Source organism: Rhyacophila brunnea, unplaced genomic scaffold (assembly GCF_057557595.1).
Source record: "Rhyacophila brunnea isolate RB1 unplaced genomic scaffold, BYU_Rbru_1.0 scaffold_4, whole genome shotgun sequence".
Lineage (NCBI taxonomy): Eukaryota > Metazoa > Arthropoda > Insecta > Trichoptera > Rhyacophilidae > Rhyacophila > Rhyacophila brunnea.
The window spans coordinates 9550106-9571850 of NW_028233068.1; the positions used below are offsets into that span (position 1 = coordinate 9550106).

At 37.3% G+C, this 21745-nt stretch overlaps 2 protein-coding genes across 3 annotated transcripts in view; one reads left to right on the top strand and one right to left on the bottom strand.

Annotated features, from left to right (window-relative positions):
* The window catches only part of Slik (Sterile20-like kinase), a 65943-nt gene extending 57858 nt beyond the window's left edge, over window positions 1-8085 (bottom strand). For both annotated transcript variants that reach the window (XM_085953626.1, XM_085953625.1), the window contains exon 1: window positions 7834-8085. The gene's annotated coding sequence lies outside the window, so the exon portion shown is untranslated. The remainder of the gene's footprint in view (window positions 1-7833) is intronic.
* Window positions 1-21745, top strand: part of LOC147066824 (polyprenol dehydrogenase-like) — a 656880-nt gene that overhangs the window by 452444 nt on the left and 182691 nt on the right. The window lies entirely within an intron of this gene.

Sequence of the window (21745 nt, forward strand, 5' to 3'; positions counted from 1 at the left end):
CTGATTAGAATCTGTCGATAATTGTCAAATTCAAGAAGGCTGTGATCTACTATCCAATATTAAAACTGGCAGCGATCTACCATAGTCTTCAACTTGGACAAACGTATTATATTTGGCTAAGGACACTGAGGCATTAGAAACTAAACAACACTTCACCATCACAAAGAAATACTTCATTTTTCATTCATCGTCAAATTACTAAATCTACCGTGCAAAGAGCCTACTGTGCAACGGTAAGGAGAACTAGGAAAGTACGCCCCAGTTTAAAGCGTGAGAATTCATATCTTCTTTCGTTCACTCTTGCCACAAGTGCTGCAATTCAAATCAAGTGATACGACAAAGTCACACGGGCTTCTCACGATTAATTAGGAATGATTAATGCTTTCCCTTTTTAAAATCTCAATGAAATCATATTATATCGCATGCTTTTTACATTTTCACTGCTCAATTCCACCAGTCTATGGTGCGATCAGCATAAATCCATCTCACTTTTGACACATGTTGGACAAGCCCGATCTAAGTGGATTCAAGATACTGCAATAATCTATGTCAGCTGCTGCATCAGTTTTACAAAAGTTGCACATTTAATTTTAGGAATAACACTTCCGGGCAGTTCCACACGTAAGATTCGCGTATCCGATACAAGTACTATGAATACAGAGCTTATGCTAGTGAAACAAATGGAACCCTTAACACGGAGATACTCATACTCCGTTTATATGGATTTTGCACAGATTTACTGCTGACAGTACGTATTATCGCGGCCATAACAAAAAAAAATGCATGTGTAAATACGTAATATCGTGCAAATTGTAAGATACCATGCATAGATCAAAAAAGTTCAGAAGCTTTAAATTTTCATGCTGATGACATTTGAAGTATGCGATATCTGTGCCTGCGCAGTAGAAGGATAGTGGTGAACCTGCTGGTAAAAAAAACTAACTACTCATTTTGACGTTAACCGATTTTCACAACCTGTCAAATAGTACCATACAAAGACGACATCAAGTCTCGCTTACTCTTGAAGAATGAGATTGGAGAGAGTCAGTATTTTTACATGTAAACAGTTATTATTGCGATAGTTTAAAATACACACTATTGATGCAAGTAAATCCATGCACGTGTACAGGCGCTATCATGCTCAGTATCAGAAACATGAATCATCCGTGGGAAACCATTCTTAGAATTGAAAATAAAATTAGTCACATTATAAGTTGCAAATCATCCAGATATGTAATAGAATGGTAAGTATGGAGAACACTGGTTTTTTTTTAATAGATTCTTCTTTTTCTATGCCATGATCCCATGGTGACTGGGGATGGACTCTTCTGCAACCTGGCATTGCAGAATACGGCACTTCACAATGTGCATGTCAAAATCAAAATCAAGGGAGATAATTCTAAAATCAATACCCTTCAGGAGAGTCAAAATCATTTTATATGGAATATTTATTTTGAGTCGAGAGTATCTGAAAAAGGTGGATGCGAGCTGTTATCAAAAGGAGAAAAGCAATGTCAAAAAATGTTATGACGTAATTACTGCAACCAATTTGGAAGGGCAAAAATATTACCAAAAACGACTAAAATGAGTATAGTAAGATCTCTCTTCTTTCTGATATGTGTATGCCTCTGAGACTTGGACACTAAAGGCAAAAGAAAGGCAGAGGCTAAACGCTTCTGAGTTGTAATGCTGGAGACGGATGCTGAGAATCTGATGTGTAAACCATAATCAGTGAACTTCACATTTAACACAGGTTTGCCTGTTAAAAAACCAGGAAAAACTCGTGATATTGGGCAATATCAAAGATTGGAACGGATGAGAAAGAGCTGCCTCCAGAGATAAACAGACCAAATCAAAAGTGGCACAGGTTTCACATTGACGTAGACCCTGAGTGCTGCTGAATGTCGAAAGCGATGGAGACGGCTGTCAGATGGCCAAATCATCAGGGTCACGAGTCACGATTGTCAGTTATGAGGTCCCGACGAAGTAGAGGTATGTAAACTTTTACATTTTTGTGTGAAATTGAGTAATTCAGAGATGTTGATTCGATTTATCCAGTTTCTCATTTATTCATAAAATGTGTATCAAGTAATATGGATAATCTTACATACTCAACTCATTTTTTCTTTCGCATGCAGATTTTAAATCCAGTTTTATTTGAGTCGTATAGTCGCAAATATATCGAAATTTAACCAAGTATGCCAAATCAAACTTTTGACCAAAATGTACGACTAGCAATATAATATTCGAATCAAAATCATATCTGTGTGGTATAAAATTGTGATGGAAAATAGGGCTTGGTATCAGAATTAGAACTGTTCAATACTTTGGAAACAAAAGTAGAACTGTCGAATTTGAATTGAATTTCTAATTTCTAAATGTAGAAACATATTTCATGCTATTATAACACTAAAAATCCCAACAAAACGTTTTTCGTCATTTTCTCTTTACCTTTGATACTGTACGACTCATTTTACCATTTATTTATTTACTTTGTATGGTATTTGCATTATTCAGGAATGAATAAAAAAATTAATCGATTTGTATAACTCATTCAGTTGGCAGTAAACTTGAATTATTTAAAATACTAAAGGAGATACTCCAATCGTATTATAAAACACCATTGGTGGTAAAACAAAGTAATCAATACAAAATTATTACTATTGTTGTGTGATGTCATAGTGATAATTAATTGTCTTCATTATCGCAGTGAGTTGATAATAGTTTCATGAATCAATCCTCCGTGTGTGATCTCATCTGGTAGGAAAAATTCCATGCGACTCTCAATTTGGTCCGCCCATCTCACGTAAGCTAAAAGCATGAGCTTTTTAAAAAGACCCAAATATGTGGTGTAAACCACCGTGTCCGGAAACTTGTACATATACAGTTCACCGTATCACACTTCACAGTGAAATGTTGTATCGGAAATATATGGCTGTATATTAAAGACCGTCCAACCTCTTTGGGTCGAATAGTGGTACAGACATAAGTTCTAAGTATAAGGTTCTTGTCGGTTTACACTTTCCAGGAAGCCAGCAGTAAACAAATTTTGAAAATAGGCAATATACTGGATTATTTGTTAGGTTAGCTTTTCATTCTTAAATTCATTCATTTGATCGACAGCTTATTTTAGTTGTGTATAACATTTTATTTGCAGTCTGATATTTGTGGACATTTTATTAACCTGGAGACTGGTGGTTTTGGGTAGCTTCTAGGGAAAGCGAAGCAGAGGAAAAGCGTCGGCGTGCTGGAACGACCACGTGAAGGAGGTCACTGTGGGCAGCCTTCATTCTACCCTGAGAGAAGCAGACGAACGAGGTGGATGGAAAGCATTAGTCGTTCAAATGATGACTGAATGTCAGAGTGGTCACGGTCCTCGGCCATGAGGGAAACAATCAAGAAGAGATTTACCAGCACGCAACCCATAGTAATAAAGATTGGATATACAAGTCTCCAGTGAGTGAAGCAGTGCAGTGGAGAAATTCTGTCAACTGTTAACCGGTTCTATGCCTTCAGCGAGTATTCTCACTCTGAGGCCATGATCGATAGGCCGCACATACAAATTACGCGAGCTATCTCGTCTGACTATAAACTCAGAATTAAAATTCAAATTCCATCAAGTCCCTTCGGTCGATAGTATTAATATTCAAATTACTAGCCACTGTCGATTGATTTGCATAATCTAATAAATTAAACACACAGTGACGTCTGTTTGAATGATTATGAAATACTAAGCCACAAATTATTGATATTACAGCCATTTTAGTGACAGCTTCGCTCTACATTCAACGTGTGTTAAAAATCTGCAGCCTGTCAGATACTGCCAAGTAAAATTGTGAGGCACAGAAAAGGTTAATTTTTCAGAGGCATACATACAAAATAGAAAATAAAAGAGATATGACACGTTTAATAGCATAGACCACATATATTTCTATAAAATCTATGGAGCAAAACTAAAATATGGCAAAGGAAACTTTCTTTAACAATATTTGTGTGTGAGAACTATGTGGGGGATGAAAACAGGTGTGCGGACACATTTTGGTAGGTGTGTGCGTGCACACGCGCACACCTTAGCCGGCTCTCACATCAAAACTCGTCTCGCCTAAAACGTGTCAATACGTTGATGTGACATCATCGTTATTTCTATATCATACGATGCCAAATGGAGTGCCGCAGATTGGTCGATTGTGACTGTTTCGTTTGAAAAAAACATCTGCTGTTGCAAATTGACAAGTTGCATCCTTCTCGGGCTCCGAGTCGAAGTCACATACAAACACCTACGAATCGGTCATTCCTATACCATCTATACATTTCGAATGCTACGCGTGACTGTTGCTAGGTAGATGCGCGCGGTCTTCACAAGCAACACTGGATCTCAGTTCTCGGAAGGTTTGTTTTATGACTTTGCAGCACACGAGACGAGTTTAGATGTGAGAGCCGGCTTACATAGAATATTGCACATGACCTAATCAGAGTAGTCTCCCAATCTTCATCGATTGAACTGCGTTCCAATTTTCAAACAGAGGTTTAGTTTGGTGAGTTAGTGGGCGAAATTTAAAAAGTCCCAATAGACGGAAGTAACATTCGACCGCCGACATGATCCTGTTGTTAATTTCCTATGTGATATCATTGTCGGTTCACGAGAGACCTATATTGTATGTTTCACATACTGCGTCCCCCTAATAAACTGCTATGGCACTTTCTTGCCATTTGAGTGTTCTAAGTGCTGCGATTTTGACTGAGTTTCCTGTAATAAGGATATAGGCTAAATAGTGATCAACAACCATTTAACATTTATTAATAAGCTCAGGCATTTGTGCCGTATGTAAATGCAATGATTGATGTTAAAGGGCTTCACTCGCTCAACTAATCCCATAATGATAATCTGTAACAATTTTCGTTGAATACTTTCAAATTGAACTTTTATTTACAACGATGCAACACTAATAAATGGCTTTGGACAGAAATGTATATGCCACTAATGATACATTCAAAATTTAAAGCCATCCTTTAGTAGCGGTTTCAAAACATAATACATACATAATACAAGAAATCATAAAATAAAAACAATTACTGTAGTTTTATAGGCATATTAATGTTTCCATTGTAGTAAAATATTTTAATAATTCGATGTTAAATTATGGCAATGTTGGTCAGACAGACAACCTTTTCATGCGGCTTTTAGCCCACTAATGAGCATCCTCGATTAGGCAAATTTTCAAACTCAAAACCTATATCCAAACATTTAGATTTGTTAGATAATATTATTCATAGCATGATAGCCAAGGGTTGCTAAGAGACCCAAACTCCAGCTGGATCAATGTGATACACAGATTTGGGTGAACTAGAAGAGCAGATGACGAACCGAGAAGAGGAGTTTTAAGGCTGAGACCTTCAAGCGGAATTATTATTACTTCCAGCATCTGTTCAGGAGATATGGTATTAAAACATAATTAATTAGTTCGAAGGAGGCCGAAGGGTAAATTATTGATTGTTTAGGTCCTGCATCAATAATAATTGAGCTACAGTTCTATGGTGCAGAAAAAATGAAACTTCTTTATACTAGGAATTTCGCGGCTTTAAGTCAACCTGTCAACCCGATTGTCAAATAGTATCAGAATGAAATAGCAAAATGTTTTATTTGGACCACGACTCAATGAAAGGATTCAAAATAACATTTCATTTCGTTGTTGAGTCTGTTCACTTCATTTTTTACTTTATACTAGAATTCTTTTAAAACATAATTTGATTGAAGACTGGACAAGTGTAAAATCTGTGTGGCCTTAATATTTCATATCAGATTTTGTACAGATGGAAAGCGTATTTAACGCTGATAGATATGGACAGCGCGTCATGTTGTACTGTATGATGATTCAGATATGACCATTTGGGTGAAGATTTAATAAAATACTTGATATTCACATGTTATGTAAAAATCAAAATAAACATAGGTAGGTATTACGCTACACCAAGTATTATTTATACTACGTGAGACAATCAAAAGTTATTGTTTGTCATGAAAACAAAACACGATTATTGATTATATCGGAAATACCTATATGACCGTATATTAAACCGTCCAACCTCTTTGGGTCGTATGGTAAATTCATGTTTAAATAAAACACAGTTCTTGTCGGTGTACCCTTTGCAGGAAGCCAGCAGCAAACAAATTTTGAAAATACCCCATATACTGGATTATTTGTTAGGTTAGGTTAGGTTTTCATTCTTGAATTCAAGAATTTTGCCAAAATCAGCTATGAAAATTGTATTAATGTTCATATTGAGACCGTATGGCGTATAGTAATACGGTCATCTCTTTCCGATAGAAAGCTCATGGCGAACTGTTTTAAGTACAATTTACATGTAACGGATTGAAGTAAGCGCAATGGCCGGTGGCAATAGATAGATTTCTCCATAAACAATCTTGTTCCACTGTCTTAACTCGACCTAATGAAGAAGCCCATAAACAAGTGAAAACCCTATGGCACAAAGCCCATTACAAGTGCAGAGGCGATGGACGTTCGCTATAGGTTTTCAATTGTTTCTGGGTTTGTACATAGTGTTATGTTTTGGATCTCAATTAAAATATGGCAATAGATCCGGCAATCGACATTCTCTCATTTTGATCTGTCATCGATAGCTCGAATTAAACTGTGTTTTGGTAATTGTGCCGCAGATGCTGCATGAGCTTTTATAATTTTTTTTAACGAAAACAGTTAATTGCATGTAGACCAATTTTATTATATTAAATACCTTTTTAGGTCGGTGCAGATGCTTTTCGATCCAATAATTGTTAAATTTAAAATTTGAAATTTTCATACATTTCGATGCATTATTATCACACACTAAGATTATAGGTATTAGGTTGGGGTAGGTCAGGTTAGGTTATGTTAGGTTTGGTTTGGTCTAATAAGAAAGTTATAAAATCTCATACGGGCATCTGCGGCATATTTACCTGTGTTTTTTATAGGAAATGATATACCTACATTTTTGTAATGTTTTATATTTCATAAGCTGACATGTTATACTTACGTTCATTGAGATTCCAAATATAAAAATAATGCGAATTACAGTTTGTTTTTCAAGGTTTTTTTCTATGATATAGAGTAGTGTATCTTTAACCACAATTTTATTTGTCATGAAGCTTTAAAATCAATACAAATATTTTTTTAAATATGCAGATTTGCTGAAGTTTATTTTGAAGGAAAGATGCTAAAAACCTTGGTATTTGTGGCCATCTATTTATTTTCCAAAACATTAATACTAATAATAGATTAGGCAAGCATTTAAAAAGAAACTAAGCATGTCGACTGTTAATTCTCAAAATAAAACAGACGTCTGGCAGAAATAGGATGTCTGGTAACCCCATAATAAAAATGACAACTCGATTAATTTATTCACTTAGCCTGCTATCACATCATCGATATTTACGATTTGAATAAACACATTAGGTTTCCCAGGCGCAGATGACTAAATAGAATGACTATTATGCTGCAAGTAACGTCCAACGTGGATTATCAAAACAATTTGGGTGCTGTGGGCGCGACAATTAGCAAATTAACATCGCGGAAGACCCCAAATGCCACCATGTCTTCAAGAAATTCAAAAACCAGTTTAGGTACAATTATTCACCTGCCAAACGATGACGAATTATGGCATCTCCACGTCAATAAGCCCGGTTTATTTACGTTTTAGGCGCGTGACAATAAGTATTCTAACATATCAATCGAAGACCGACACCGATAACAAAAATATAAACGATTTAATCTAATCGTGAAATCATCAAAGCGATTCCACGACAGGTGAAAGGAGAGCGATAATTTTTTGACTTACGTATATTTAAGGCTTCGTAACTCACTTATTGACGATATCAATGCACTAAACACAACATTTAAGTAATACACAATTATTGAACTTTCGGTTTTTTTGTAATAGCGGTGAACAAATTGGCCCACTTAAGCATTCTATTTAGAATCCGTTTTCGCGACAGATTTCCCTGGATGGGAAGCCATTTTAGTTTCGTCGTGTCGGTCCAATACAAGGCATACAATCTATACTCTTTCTCGCTCTACGCATGCGCAAACTGTTTAATTCATAAATTTTACTTCGTTTTATCTATGCCCCACAGATTTTTTGACGTATGTTGCCCCTCCTGATGACGTCACGGTGCTAATAAAACGAATAAATACAATTTAAATAACTACAAAAAATATATAGCTTTCAATCAAATATTTAAATAATAATTAAATTTAAATTACATGTTTGGTCACAAAAAGCTCTTTATTTCATCATAAATAACTGTAACTATTATTTATAAGATTTTAAAATATCATCCAACATTTTTACTTGTCAACAATATTCAAATCTTGTCGAAGAACAATATTTTAGATTGGTATCATAATATGATATTATAATAAAATAGTAGGTATAAAGTAGAATAGCTGCATTTTATTTGATAATGCACATTTTTTTACCACTACCTACTACCATAGCCAATAGTAAAAGACTTTTTGTTAATAGCGCCTCCGACAAAAAAACTTCAGAGGAACTATTAATAATATCACAACAATATTTAATAAGAATCGTTGAAAATAAAATCCTTAACGCTTATCTCGCTTTTTTATTTCTGTGTAGTTACATAGTAGCCAATTTTCACCAAAGATTGTAATATTAGTCGGATCCATCCAACAACATTGAATGGTGCGCTTTTTTCTGAGCTTAGAGAGAGTCTCCATATTATTTTTATACAGTGTCGTTCAGTAGTAGGTCCAATCGGCGCCCCCTAGATGGCGCTGTATCAACGTTTTTTTGAATTTACTAGCGTCTATGCCCCAAAAATTATTTTAGTTTATGACATAAAAATAAACAAAAATTCAAAAGTACGATCATAGACAAGTAGTAATGGATAAGTAGGTATTCCATAAAAATGAACATAATAATAGACATGTTTAGGGCTGTTTGGATGACATACTATGTGTTTCACCTAACAATACCTACATAATGAATCACTAATCTCCAATGTTTACTATTGATCCACTGTCAATCTAGGTAGGTACTACCGGATTAGATAATTTGAACGCATTGACCTAATGATCTCTGATAGTAATTTACGAACAGTAAATACAATTACATATATACCTACATTGATTAAATTTAAATAAATAACAGTTTAAAATGCGTATCCATAGGTAGGCTGCATTGATATATTAACATAATAATCAGTGACGTCTCGTGGGGGTAGGCAGATTGAGCGTCGTTTAGGGGCGGCAGCCACTCGAAGGGTGGCAAATCGTGGAGAATCATTTGGTATAATACATAGAAATAGGGTACCTAAACTTGGCAATAACGAAAATATCTTTCCACTAAAAAAATCACCTCAGTGGTTGGCAACAAAATGTATAAATTAACATAAAAGGTTTAACAGTTATCAGGTGTATCTTTTAAGGATCTCAAACTCTGGTGATTTATGTAAGTGTCTAACTTAGTTATATTATATTTATGCGCTTTTTATATCTAAATTTAATTTTGTATGTTTTAGTGGTATTATTTTGTTAGTAATGTATATGTTACACCGAATTTGCGAAATTGACTATTACATGAAATGGGCAAAATTTTGGCTAATTCATGTAATAGTCAAGCCTGTTGCCTTATTCATGAATTAGGTAAATTTTCTGCTGAGTACATGAATTCGCCAGGGTATGGAATTCTTGAACTGTCAACATGACAGAAGAAAAAGTAAATTTAATACGGATGGTTTTATTAGTTATAATTGGACATAATATAATATTATTAGGTTAGGTTAGGTTAGGTTAGGTTTTGTAATTCTGAATTAAAGTATTCAACTGAATGTCCATTTTGAGTTTAGCTATCAAGTGTCAACAAACTATCACAAACATTCAATCGACCAAGCACGAATCAAATCACGAAAATACTTTTCAATAAAATTCTTCCGTTATCATATTATAGTTCTAGATTTTTTTGCGCATAGTAAATGGATATGAACGTCATTGCAGTTATTGATTGGTATATTTTTATATTATAATCAATGACATTTGACACATTTTGTTTAGTTTGATTAGTTGCAAAAAATACCACCGGAGCGCGATCATCTATTTTGACCATAGATAATATATGTACATTTTGACCAATGCATGAGCATTTTGATGTATTTAGTTTAGGTGCAAAAAATACCACCGTAGCGCTACTATCTAATTTGTCCAACACATGAACTAGACAGAAAAATTACTGCCGAATTCACGCACTCTCCAGATATTTTGTCTAATTCATGAATAAGGTAACGGGCTTGCATTTTTCATGATTTAGGCAAATTTTGCCCATTTCATGTAATATTCAATTTCGCACATTCGGCGTAACATATACGTATACAACACGTTTTTTAGATATTGGAGTAATGAAAGTATGGTAAAAAATACTGCATAAGATAAAAAGAACTTTTTATATACAACTTTTAAAATTTTCTGTTGAATCATATAAACAAGTCAATTTCTTTTATTTTGTTAACTGTCAATTCATGGTGGAACTGCATTGTATTGTTGTTTTTATTTAATAAAACGCAATTTTTTTGTAGTACTTATTCCACTTTTATAATATATATATTATAATAGATTGGACCGGTTTCGTCCACCTCAGAGTCAGTTGAAAATGTCCCTCTGAGGAGGACGAAACCGGTCCAATCTATTATATAAAAGTGGAATAAGTACTACAAAAAAATTGCGTTTTATTAAATAAAAACAACAATTTAGGACAAATAAGGCAATTGTCAACAAATCATTTTTTTTTGCTATTTTGCATCAAACAAACAAATATAGAATACTGAAATGTCATTTTGATTTCCATAGTAACGCACGTATATATTAATAATTTAGTTGCTAGGACCACCTCCTTAGCAACCAATAATCTTCTTCAACGGCGCTACATCCCGGGGTGGGATTTGACCTCCTCCACAACCGCTCTCCACTCACTCCGGTCTCTCGCCACACTTCTCCAGTTACCGGGTCTTCCTATATGAAGCCAATCCACTTCTACGGCGTCAGCCCATCTCCTTCTTGGACGGCCTCTGTGTCTCTTCCGTTGGGGTAGCCACTTCGTCATGATCCTTGGCGCTCTAACTTCAGGCATTCTCTCCACATGTCCCGCCCATCGTAGTCTTTAGGACTTACAGTATCTTATGATTGTTTGCTGTTCAATCAGCTCTTCCAACTCGTGGTTCATTTTTATTCTGTAGTTCACATTTTCCAACGTGGGTCCAAAGATTTTGCGGAGTATTTTGCGCTCGAAGACAGCTAATTTGCTTTCCTCGTTTTGAGTTAAGCACCAAGTCACACGGCCATAAGTGACCACTGGCCTTATAATTGTTTTATAAATTAGAAGTTTACTTCTTCGGCCTAGAATTTTCGACCCCACCAGTCGCTTGCAGTCATGCCAGCATTTATTCCCGGAGATAAGGCGGATTTTTATCTCCTCTGCTGTCTTATTTTAGGTATTTAGGCTGGATCCGAGATACGTGAACTTGTCCACCCCTTCATATGCATGCTGCCCTATGTCTATATTCTGCAGCGGTACCTGATCGCGTGTGCTGACCATATATTTAGTTTTTGACTGGTTTATTTGCAGCCCAGCGTTTTCTGCTTTTATTTTCATAGTGCCACCATGGTCGATCATCCTCTGTTTGGATCTGCTTGTAATTACTATGTTGCCAGCATAAGCGCACATCTGCGTTGTACTGTTATCTACCCATCCTCTTATGTTGGTTTCACGAGCTATGGATTCCACCACAAGGTTAAATACCATAGTGGATAGCGCATCCCCTTGTCTCACACCTGATTCGATTTTGAAGCTTTCAGTTTGCTCATTTTGCACAGTGACAACTGCTTGAATATCCGTCAGTGTGGTCTTTAGTAGCCTTACTAGTTTTAAGGGAATTCCCAGTATTTTTAGGCTTTGCAGCATCTTATCCCTATTCACAATGTCGAAAGCTTGTTTAAAATCAATAAACAGGTGGTGGAGTGTAAGGTTGTATTCGTGCGCTTTCTCCATAGTTTGCCTCATGAGATGGATGTGATCTATGGTGGATCTATTTGGTCGGAAGCTGCATTGGTATTCTCCCAGGATTTCCTCACCATAGATCATTAACCTGCTATCCAGTTCAGATGAGAAAACTTTATAAGCTGTGTTTAGAATTGTGATCCCTCTGTAGTTATCGCACATTGTTTTGTTTCCCTTTTTTCAGAATAGGCACGATTATACCCATCTTCCATTCCTCAGATAGAATTTCTTTTTCCCAAATGTTGATAATTATCTTGTGAATATATGCTTCCAGTGTTGGGCCACCACTCTTTGTCAGCTCGGCTGTTATCCTGTCGGTTCCAGGTGCTTTATTGTTTTTCAGCGTTCTTAATGCTCTTCTTACTTCAGGCAGAGTAGGCTCATCAATAAATTCCTCAGCAGTATGGTACAATACTTCTTCCGTTTCCTCATGACCATTACTATAAGCCTGATTTAAATGTGTTGTGAAATAGCCTTTCCATCTTTCCATAAGGTCCTCCTTTTCGATCAGCATTTGTCCTTCACTATCCTTACAGGAGTTTAATCTGGGTTGATAGGATTTCGATAGATTTCGAAGAGTCTTGTAAAATTTTCTGGGATCATTGTTTCTTCTTTGACATTCCATGTTTTGGAGTATTCTCTTGAGCATCATTCGCTTTTTCTCTCGACAGAACTTTGTTGCAGTTTTTCTCTTTTCTTTATAAGTTTCGTATTTTTGGTGCGTTTCCCTTTGTAGGCATTTCTTCCTTGCTTCATTTTTTGTGCTTGCCTGTCATTTAATATGTTATTGTTGCCTGCTATCATCATCAAACCATCCTGCATCTATTTTTGCTTTTTCCCCCCAGAATTTCTGTGGCACTCGTGATAATACAGTTTTTTGTATTTTCCCAGTCCACATCCACATCATCGGTTATTAAAGCCATTTTTATGTTTGTTTCTATAGATTCCTGGTATTTATCCAATATTTCTTCATCCCTCAATTTTTCAGCTTTCCATTTAGTTCTTCTCTGGCCTTCTTTTTTCAGTATTAAGGAGATTTTTTGTTTTAATTTTGCTCTCACTAAGAAGTGATCAGAATCGCAATTGGCTCCTCTGCAGACGCGCACATCCTTCACTGTTGTCGCTCTTCTTTTCGATATAAGAATGTTATCTATTTGGTTGCATGTATTACTTCCAGGTATTTTCCAGGTTCATTTGTGGATATTTTTATGTTTAAGCCATGTACTACTAATTATTAAATTAATTGCAGCCGCTAAAAAGCATATACGTTCACCATTATCGCTTGTCGTTTCATGCAAACTGTGCTGCCCAGCTACTTAATGCTTCCTCTTTTCCAATTTTTGCATTGAAGTCTCCCAAGATAATTAGAGCATCATGTGGGGAGACTTTTTCGCAGGCTCTCTGCAGATCTTCATAGAAACTATCCTTAATTTCCTCGGTCGCATCGTCGGTTGGGGCATAAACGTTGATGAGTGTAATATTGAAAAGTGTACCTTTCAGTTTAAGTTTACATAATTTCTCACTAATTGCCTCAAATCCTAGTACTGCCCTGCAGATATTAGAGCTGATTAAGAACCCAGTTCCATGGCGACCCTGCATACCTGCAGATCCACTGTAATACAAAGTGTAGTTTCTCTTGTTTATGAAACCTGCGGCCTCCCATCTTATTTCCTGCAATGCAGTCACGCTCATTTTATACTTATGCAATTCAATTGCAACCTTCTCCATCTTTCCCGGCTGCAACATAGTGCGTACGTTCCATGTGCCACATTGTATATAATATAATCGTTTGTCCTTAATTCTTTGCTTGGGTCGTTGGTTTATGGGAAGTCCGGGGTCCAAGGCAGTTGTTTTGGTGTTCGTAATCAGGGTTTTTTTTACCGTGTTGGGTGATTAGCCCTACGACGAACCCTCCTCCTTTATCCAGGCTTGGGACCGGCCTTATCGTAGGTAGAGTCGTTCCCTATTACTATAGGTGGAGTTAGCAACCAATAATTGTGGATTGGATTAAGGATTTCTTCCGAAATAACTTTTCATACAAAACAGAATTAACTGAAAATGAATTCAATTCTACTTAAAAATGGCTGAAAGTATTAAAAGAATGCATTGGCATCGTATTCTGATATATTCTAAAAGATACAAATTGAATGTCTAGCTAGTCGAGAAGTTAGTTAAAAATCGATTGCAAGATTTGTTCTGGATAAACAACCACCGGAAAAACAAGAATACGAGCTAAGAAAAACGTGGAAAAAATGGGGCGGAATTTTGGCTCTGCCTAGGGGCGGCATTTTGTCTAGGGACGTCACTATTGATAAAAATACAAATACATAATAATATCTAAATATAAAATACCTACACTGATGTTTTTTTACAGGAAACTTTTAATATTATTAATCATTGTTTTATTGCTCTGCTGATATATTTTTCTTGAATTCAAATCGTAATAGATCATTTTTTATCATTCCAATATTGCTGCACAGTGCACTCCGTGGTTTTATCCGTTAATATAAATTAGCCCTCACTTTTTAAACACTTTCTATTCATTTTATAAGCATCCCATGCTCGCTTTAAATAATATGTAGGCCCAGCCAGTGACGGGATTAGAGACGTGGAGGCCCGAAGGACTGACTGAGGTCCCCCACGATAAAGAGTAAAATAAAAACCATAGATGTCAACTGCAAACGTGATCCCCCACACCCTACTTCACCCACTTCACAATCTTAACCCACTTTATCCACTTCATGCACTTGATCCACTTCACTCACTTCATCCACTTAATCCACTTCATCCACTTGATTCACTTCACTCATTTCATCCACTTCATCCAATTGACCCACTGCATCCATTTCACCCACTTCACCCACTTGATATACTTGGCTCACTTCATCCACTTCACACACTTCACTAACTTCGCCCATTTCACCCACTGCATTAAATGGATTAAGTGGATGTATTGGATCAAGTGGATTAATCAGTAAAGTGGATCAAGTGGATGAAGTGAATAAAGTAGGTGAAGTGGGTGAAGTTGGTGAAGTGGGCGAAGTGGGTGAAGTGGATCAAGTGGATGAGGTGGATAAAATGGGTGAAGTGGACGAAGCGAGTGAAGTGAGAGAAGTAGGTGAAGTGGGTGAAGTAGATCAAGTGGGTGAATAGTTTGTATAATAAAAATACTTAACGCAGTCATCAATAATGTTAAACATAAATACAAAGAAATAATAAGGCTTCAAATTTATATAAATCGATTTTATACAACATGGAATGTCCAGGCTTATGCTCTGAAAATACCATACAATCTCTATTTTGACTACGTGGCACATGTGAGCTCTTGAGTCTACGTCTACGACATCCGATTTCAGAAGCATTGGCCTAACCCTAAGCCCTAATGCATGCAATGGCACTTTTATTATTATCGACGCATTTTCCTTAATATTTTGGTAAGAAAAATGGGTAGGTACAAAATTATTTATTAATATATTTTTCAAAAACATTTCATTGATTAGTGATTCTTCTGTATACCTACCTATATATTAAATTATCATTAGTTTCCGACATACGAATTTTTATTTTTGCCCGAAAATCTATTTCTGTGCCCCCATCCGGACTACGCCAGGGGCAGTCGGCTCGCACACCCTCGTTGCTATCCTACTGCTCAAACAATGAAGGTTGCAGAAACTCTAATAAGATTGTACAAGTCATACTGAAATAAACCGCCAAAGAATCAAATCTCCACCGAAAAATAATTTTGAATCGTAGTTCGAAATAATTACAAGATAAAAAGAACTTTTTATATACAACGTTTTTAAATTTTCTGTTGAATCATATTATAAACTTGACTTGACTAGTTTCAACGATCAAAAAAATTTGTACTTGATAGAAATAATACTGAAATGTCATCTTGACATGTCATATTGGTTTCCATAGTAACGCACGTATTTATTAATAATGTTGCTAGGACCCCAGACCCCTAGCAACCAATAATGGTGTCGAAATAACTTTTCGTACAAAACAGAATTAACTGAAAATGAATTCAATTCTACTTAAAGATTGCTAAAATTATTTAAAAAAAATGCATTGGCATCGTGTTCTGATATATTCTAAAAGTTTCAAATGTTTAGCTAGTCAGAAAGTTAGTTAAAAATCGATTGCGAAATTTGTACCGGACAAAGAACCACTCAATGGTATACAAATTCGTATACAAATAAGAATACAAGCTAAGAAAAACGTTGTAAAATGTGCACACAATTATTTACTAACTAATATGTACTTCAAAAACGTTTCGTTGATTAGTGTTTCTGTATAATTATATTAAATTGTCATTAGTTTCCGACATACGAAAACTGTCAATTTTTATTTTTGCCAACAAATCCATTGATGTGCCCCCATCCGGACTACGCCAGAGGAAGTCGGCTCGCACACCCTCGTTGCTATCCTACTGCTCAAACAATGAAGGTTTCAGAAACTCTAATAAGATTATACAGTCATACTGGAATAAACCGCCAAAGAATCAAATCTCCACCGAAAAATAGTCTCGAATCTTAGTTCGAAAAATATTTTATTATATTGAACAGTTAACAGGTGAAAATAATATCGTTGTAATTATTTACGAATTTTTACGACTTAACAGCTGTTGTGATATTTTTTTGTAATATAAGGAGTCCCGTGTAAAATGTTTGTGAGGGAGGGGGTTGAAATTCTGCCGCTGAGGTACAGTCCTGACATCCTGACAATAACATTACCTACCCTCATAACCTGCACAATGTCATTTCCGAAATAGATACTTAGGTAAGACGTACTCAACTTTTACACGAGCATACGACCACAAGATTTTTATTATTATTTATTATTTATAAAAGTTGAAAATGTCCCTCTGAGGCGGACGAAACCGGTCATAATTTATTGATTAAAAGTGGAATAAGTATTACAAAAAAATGCGTTTTATTAAATTAAACAATAAAACACAAAAGGAGATCGCGATCAGTGCTTCATAATATGCTGTGCCCACAACTCAATAAATCAACTGGAATTATTTAAAAATCGCTATAATACATGGAATACCCAGAAAATCACACTACCCTTAATCTTAGCGATGGGTAGGGGGGCCGCCATAGATCATATCCTGGAGGCCCGCTTTAGGATGTGGGGGCCATGGGTACAGACTATTTGCTATATATTATATTGCTATCTACCTACATGTTTTGTTACTAATTCAATATTTAGTCATGGCGAGCAGCTGATGAAGTAGTGGGGTGTGTCATATTATAACGGATTGGTAGCTTTGTGATATTCTTAATATATATTTACGTAATATTCATAACAGCTATACACGCGCCTGTACACGTGCATCAATAATGTGTATTTTAAACTATCACGATTATCGTTATATATTTACACGTAAAAGTGCTGACTGTCTCTCAAATCTCATTCTTCAAGCTTAAGTGAGACGCGATTTTGTCATCGTATGGTGCTATTTAACAAGTTCGGACATTTTCGTAGATAATCGGTAAACGTCAACATATTCTGTACGGTGTAGTTCGTATTTCTTCCGGCAGTTTCGCCATTATCGCTCTACTGCGCATCCGCAACGCCATGCAAGTACGAATTATCGGGTGAAAATTTAGAAGCTTTTAAAGAAAAACAAAACTTTTTTTGATCCATGCATCAATGTTGCAACTTTCACGATAATACGTGTTTACACGTGTATTTTCTTTTTATAGCCGCGATAATACGTACTGTCAGCAATAAATCATTATGCTATGATTCTTAAAGTCAAAGAACCTGTCTGAACAAATATCTGTGTGGATTAGCGAGGAAATTAACATGCGTTGTAATCAGTAATATAAATGGATTTGTTTTGGCCTACAAAGTCGCACGTACCCTTATTATCTTTTATATTCATTTTAAACATTTTTGATGACTGCATAAAGTATTTTTATTACATAAAATAGTATTCTTTTAAACCTCTCGATTGATCTTGGTTTTATAAATGCGTTTAAAAATTAATAAATCTAAAAAATCTTAACACCATTGCACATGGATGTATTGATATGACTATATTCGAAAACGTTAGATCGAGAGGTTTAAAATACCACTATTTTATGTAAGTAATATAAATACTTTATGCAGTCATCAAATAATGTTTAAAATAAATATAAAGGATAATAAGGCTTCAAAATTATATAAATAGATTATCTACAACGTTTAAGGAATGTCCAGGCTTATGTTCTGAAAATACCATAAAACTCCATTTTGACCTACGTGGCGCATGTTTGCCCTAAGCCGGCTCGCACATCACAACTCGCCTCTTGTGCCTTACCGCCATAAATCAAATTTTCTGAGAACAGGCGGCCAGTGTTGCATGACACAACCTCGCACATCTATCTAGCGACAGTCGCGCGTAGCCTTCGAAACGTATTGATATTTCAATGCGGCGATCGGCGAGCCGGTATAGGAATGACCAATTCGTATGTGTTTCTTTGTAACTTCGACCCTCCGACTCGGAGCCCGACAGTTGCGGTCTTGCACCCGTCGCAAGCAGATGCGCTCCGATACCTGCCAAATACCGATACCTGCCTACAGCTGAGACCTTCACATATAACAAGACACCGCAAAGAAAGCAACCGACAAGAAAAAATATACCTACTTTCACCGCCGCAAGTGACCAGCCAATATACCTACCCGCTACCAATAGCGAGCCATCCACTCGCCAGCCGATCATCATACTTATTTGCCACCACAGCGCAAATGTACAGTAGACGACCATCCGCCGACTTCACTATGGAGAAAATCTCTAGCGAGATCGACAAACTCGCTACATACAAATCCTCCAGACTACGCGACTACATGACTCTACACTTCCTGCTCTTGACGGCCTACCAGGACGAGGCCGCGTCAAACATCCACGCCGCATCGCCCCCCCTACCTACCTGGAGGACTAATAACACCAACACCATTTCATCGCACACATGGACCAACAAGAGCAGGACGCACCACTACAGACCACCATCTCGCAACCACAGATCTCCAGCACACCCGTCGATCAAAGAGGCAGACCCCGCCAAACACACAGGATATGCAAGCGACCGGATGTCGGTCGTCATCAGGGGCCTCTCGATCGGCGTACACATGGAGGATATCACCAACGACCTCCTCCGCAAAGGCCTCCCGATCATCAACGTCAAGAGGATGACTCGGGGCAGGAGCCAGTATCCGATGCCTCTTGTCCTAGTCAGCCTCCTAGACAACGACAGAGGGAGCCAGATATACAACCTACAACACGCACTCAACCGCAGGATCAAGGTCGAACTGCCGAGATGGAACAGCCTCCCGCAGACCGAGCTCCCCACGCGAATTCACAGACAGGACCACACACGGAGCAGCCCAGTCTTCCCAGATACGCACTCACCAACCAGACCACACAAAGCCAGCGAGCACAAGGAAACACAGCACGCCGACATCCCGGCGCCACCAGCATCACCACAGACCACCAACAACGAAACACAGACGGACGCCCTTCCGCCTGACAGCCCCAAGACCACATCACTGCAAACCTCAACCACCAACGAGAAACCAGACGATCCAACGAATGCGCCACCCACGCCCATTCAACGTCAAGATGCCGACAAGACACCGGAAACACCGGAAATAGCCACAGACATCCCGGAGGCCGACTTGAGCAGCGAAGGCGACGAGAGCCTATTCACTCCGACAAGCTCTCCATACAAGTCACCTACCGGAAACCCTATAACATCCCCGGAATCAGACGACAGCCCCGTAGCAGACAGGAAAAGCCCAGATGCCAAAGAGACAGAAGAGGATTCGGAGGAATGCCTCGGCGTCATAATGGAACTAACGAATAAACACAATCTTGCTATTCAACACGACCCATCACAAGCAGAAGCCCTTACGAATCAATATGTCCAGGACGCATACGACTTCACGCAAAAATTCATATCTGATCACAACCTACAGGAACAATACCAACAACAATTTGCAACCATAGCAAATCAATTTAACACCACGACTAATACCGAACCAAGCACACCGACAAGAAAAAGGAAACCTAGAAGAAGCGCCAGGACTAATCGACATTAACCAGCCCCAACAACGAAGCTCATGATCTCCGCCCTTACCATAACTGACCATCAAACAAACGATATAACTACCAACCCGGACCCAGAAATAGACGCTGATCCGATGGAACCAAGAAGAAAGAAAAGCAGATGAAGAGGCCGCGAAGAAAAGAAGATGGAAGCGAACGCGGTGGCCGAATGGATTGTCGAGATCGAGGTCCGAATGGATTGTCGAGATCGCGAGTGCCCAGACTTAAATTTAAATTCAAATTGAAACAACAACACTGCCTTGGAGGCGGCAGCCTCGGGCCCTCCTCTTCAAGAAGGACCACATAGCATCACCACGTAGAAGCAGCCAGAATCTACAACACTTGACCTTGGAGGCATACAGCCTCTCCGGGACCTCCTCAAGAACCCGTAAAAACTATCATCACCACGTAGAAGCCGACAATTCCAATAATACAGATATTCATTACAAGATGCAGGGGATGTGGGAGTTCTCGGGTGCCCCGAAACTGTGGAATATCAAAAGTCAAAAGTCGGAGCCCGAGAAGGATGCACCATGTCGAATGCAACAGCCAGATGTTTTTTTCAGACGAAACAGTTGCATTCGGTCGATCTGCGAAGCTCCATTTGGCAACACGTGTTATGTTGTTTCGTTAAATAACGATGACGTCACATCGACGTATTCGACACGTTTTTAGGCGAGACGAGTTCCAATGTGCGAGCCGACTAAGTCGCAAAGGGCAAACATGCGCCACGTAGGTCAAAATGGAGTTTTATGGTATTTTCAGAACATAAGCCTGGACATTCCTTAAACGTTGTAGATAATCTATTTATATAATTTTGAAGCCTTATTATCCTTTATATTTATTTTAAACATTATTTGATGACTGCATAAAGTATTTATATTACTTACATAAAATAGTGTTATTTTAAACCTCTCGATCTAATGTTTTCGAATATAGTCATATCAATACATCCATGTGCAATGGTGTTAAGATTTTTTAGATTTATTAATTTTTAAACGCATTTATAAAACCAAGATCAATCGAGAGGTTTAAAAGAATACTATTTTATGTAATAAAAATACTTTATGCAGTCATCAAATGTTTAAAATGAATATAAAAGATAATAAGGTTTCAAATTTATATAAATAGATTATCTACAACGTTTAAGAGCATACTTCAGTGAAACGGCAAATAATTTTCAACTATAGGTGCGACAAAATTTTGGACTCGCTGGCAATCGGAGAGCGAAAGTCGAGCTGTGAACACGTCAAATTGTTTCGTGATGGCGACGAGGGTATTAATTCTTAAATCAAGTAAAGATTACTAAAAAACGTCACCCATTTACTTGAAAAAGAAAACATGTCAATGAATATATTATTATTGTTACTAATAAAACAAAATTAAAGTTCCCACCACCAATAGACGCATGTTGGATTTATATGAAAAATTATATTTCGTTCGGCATGCGTCATTTGAACCCGCGACCCGCAATCCGCGCATCGCCTAGCCACGATCTTTTTAGACCATGCCTCGACTGAGGTATTGCATTAAGGCAGAAGCAGATTCGCATACCTACAATAAATTCTAGGCTATATGTTG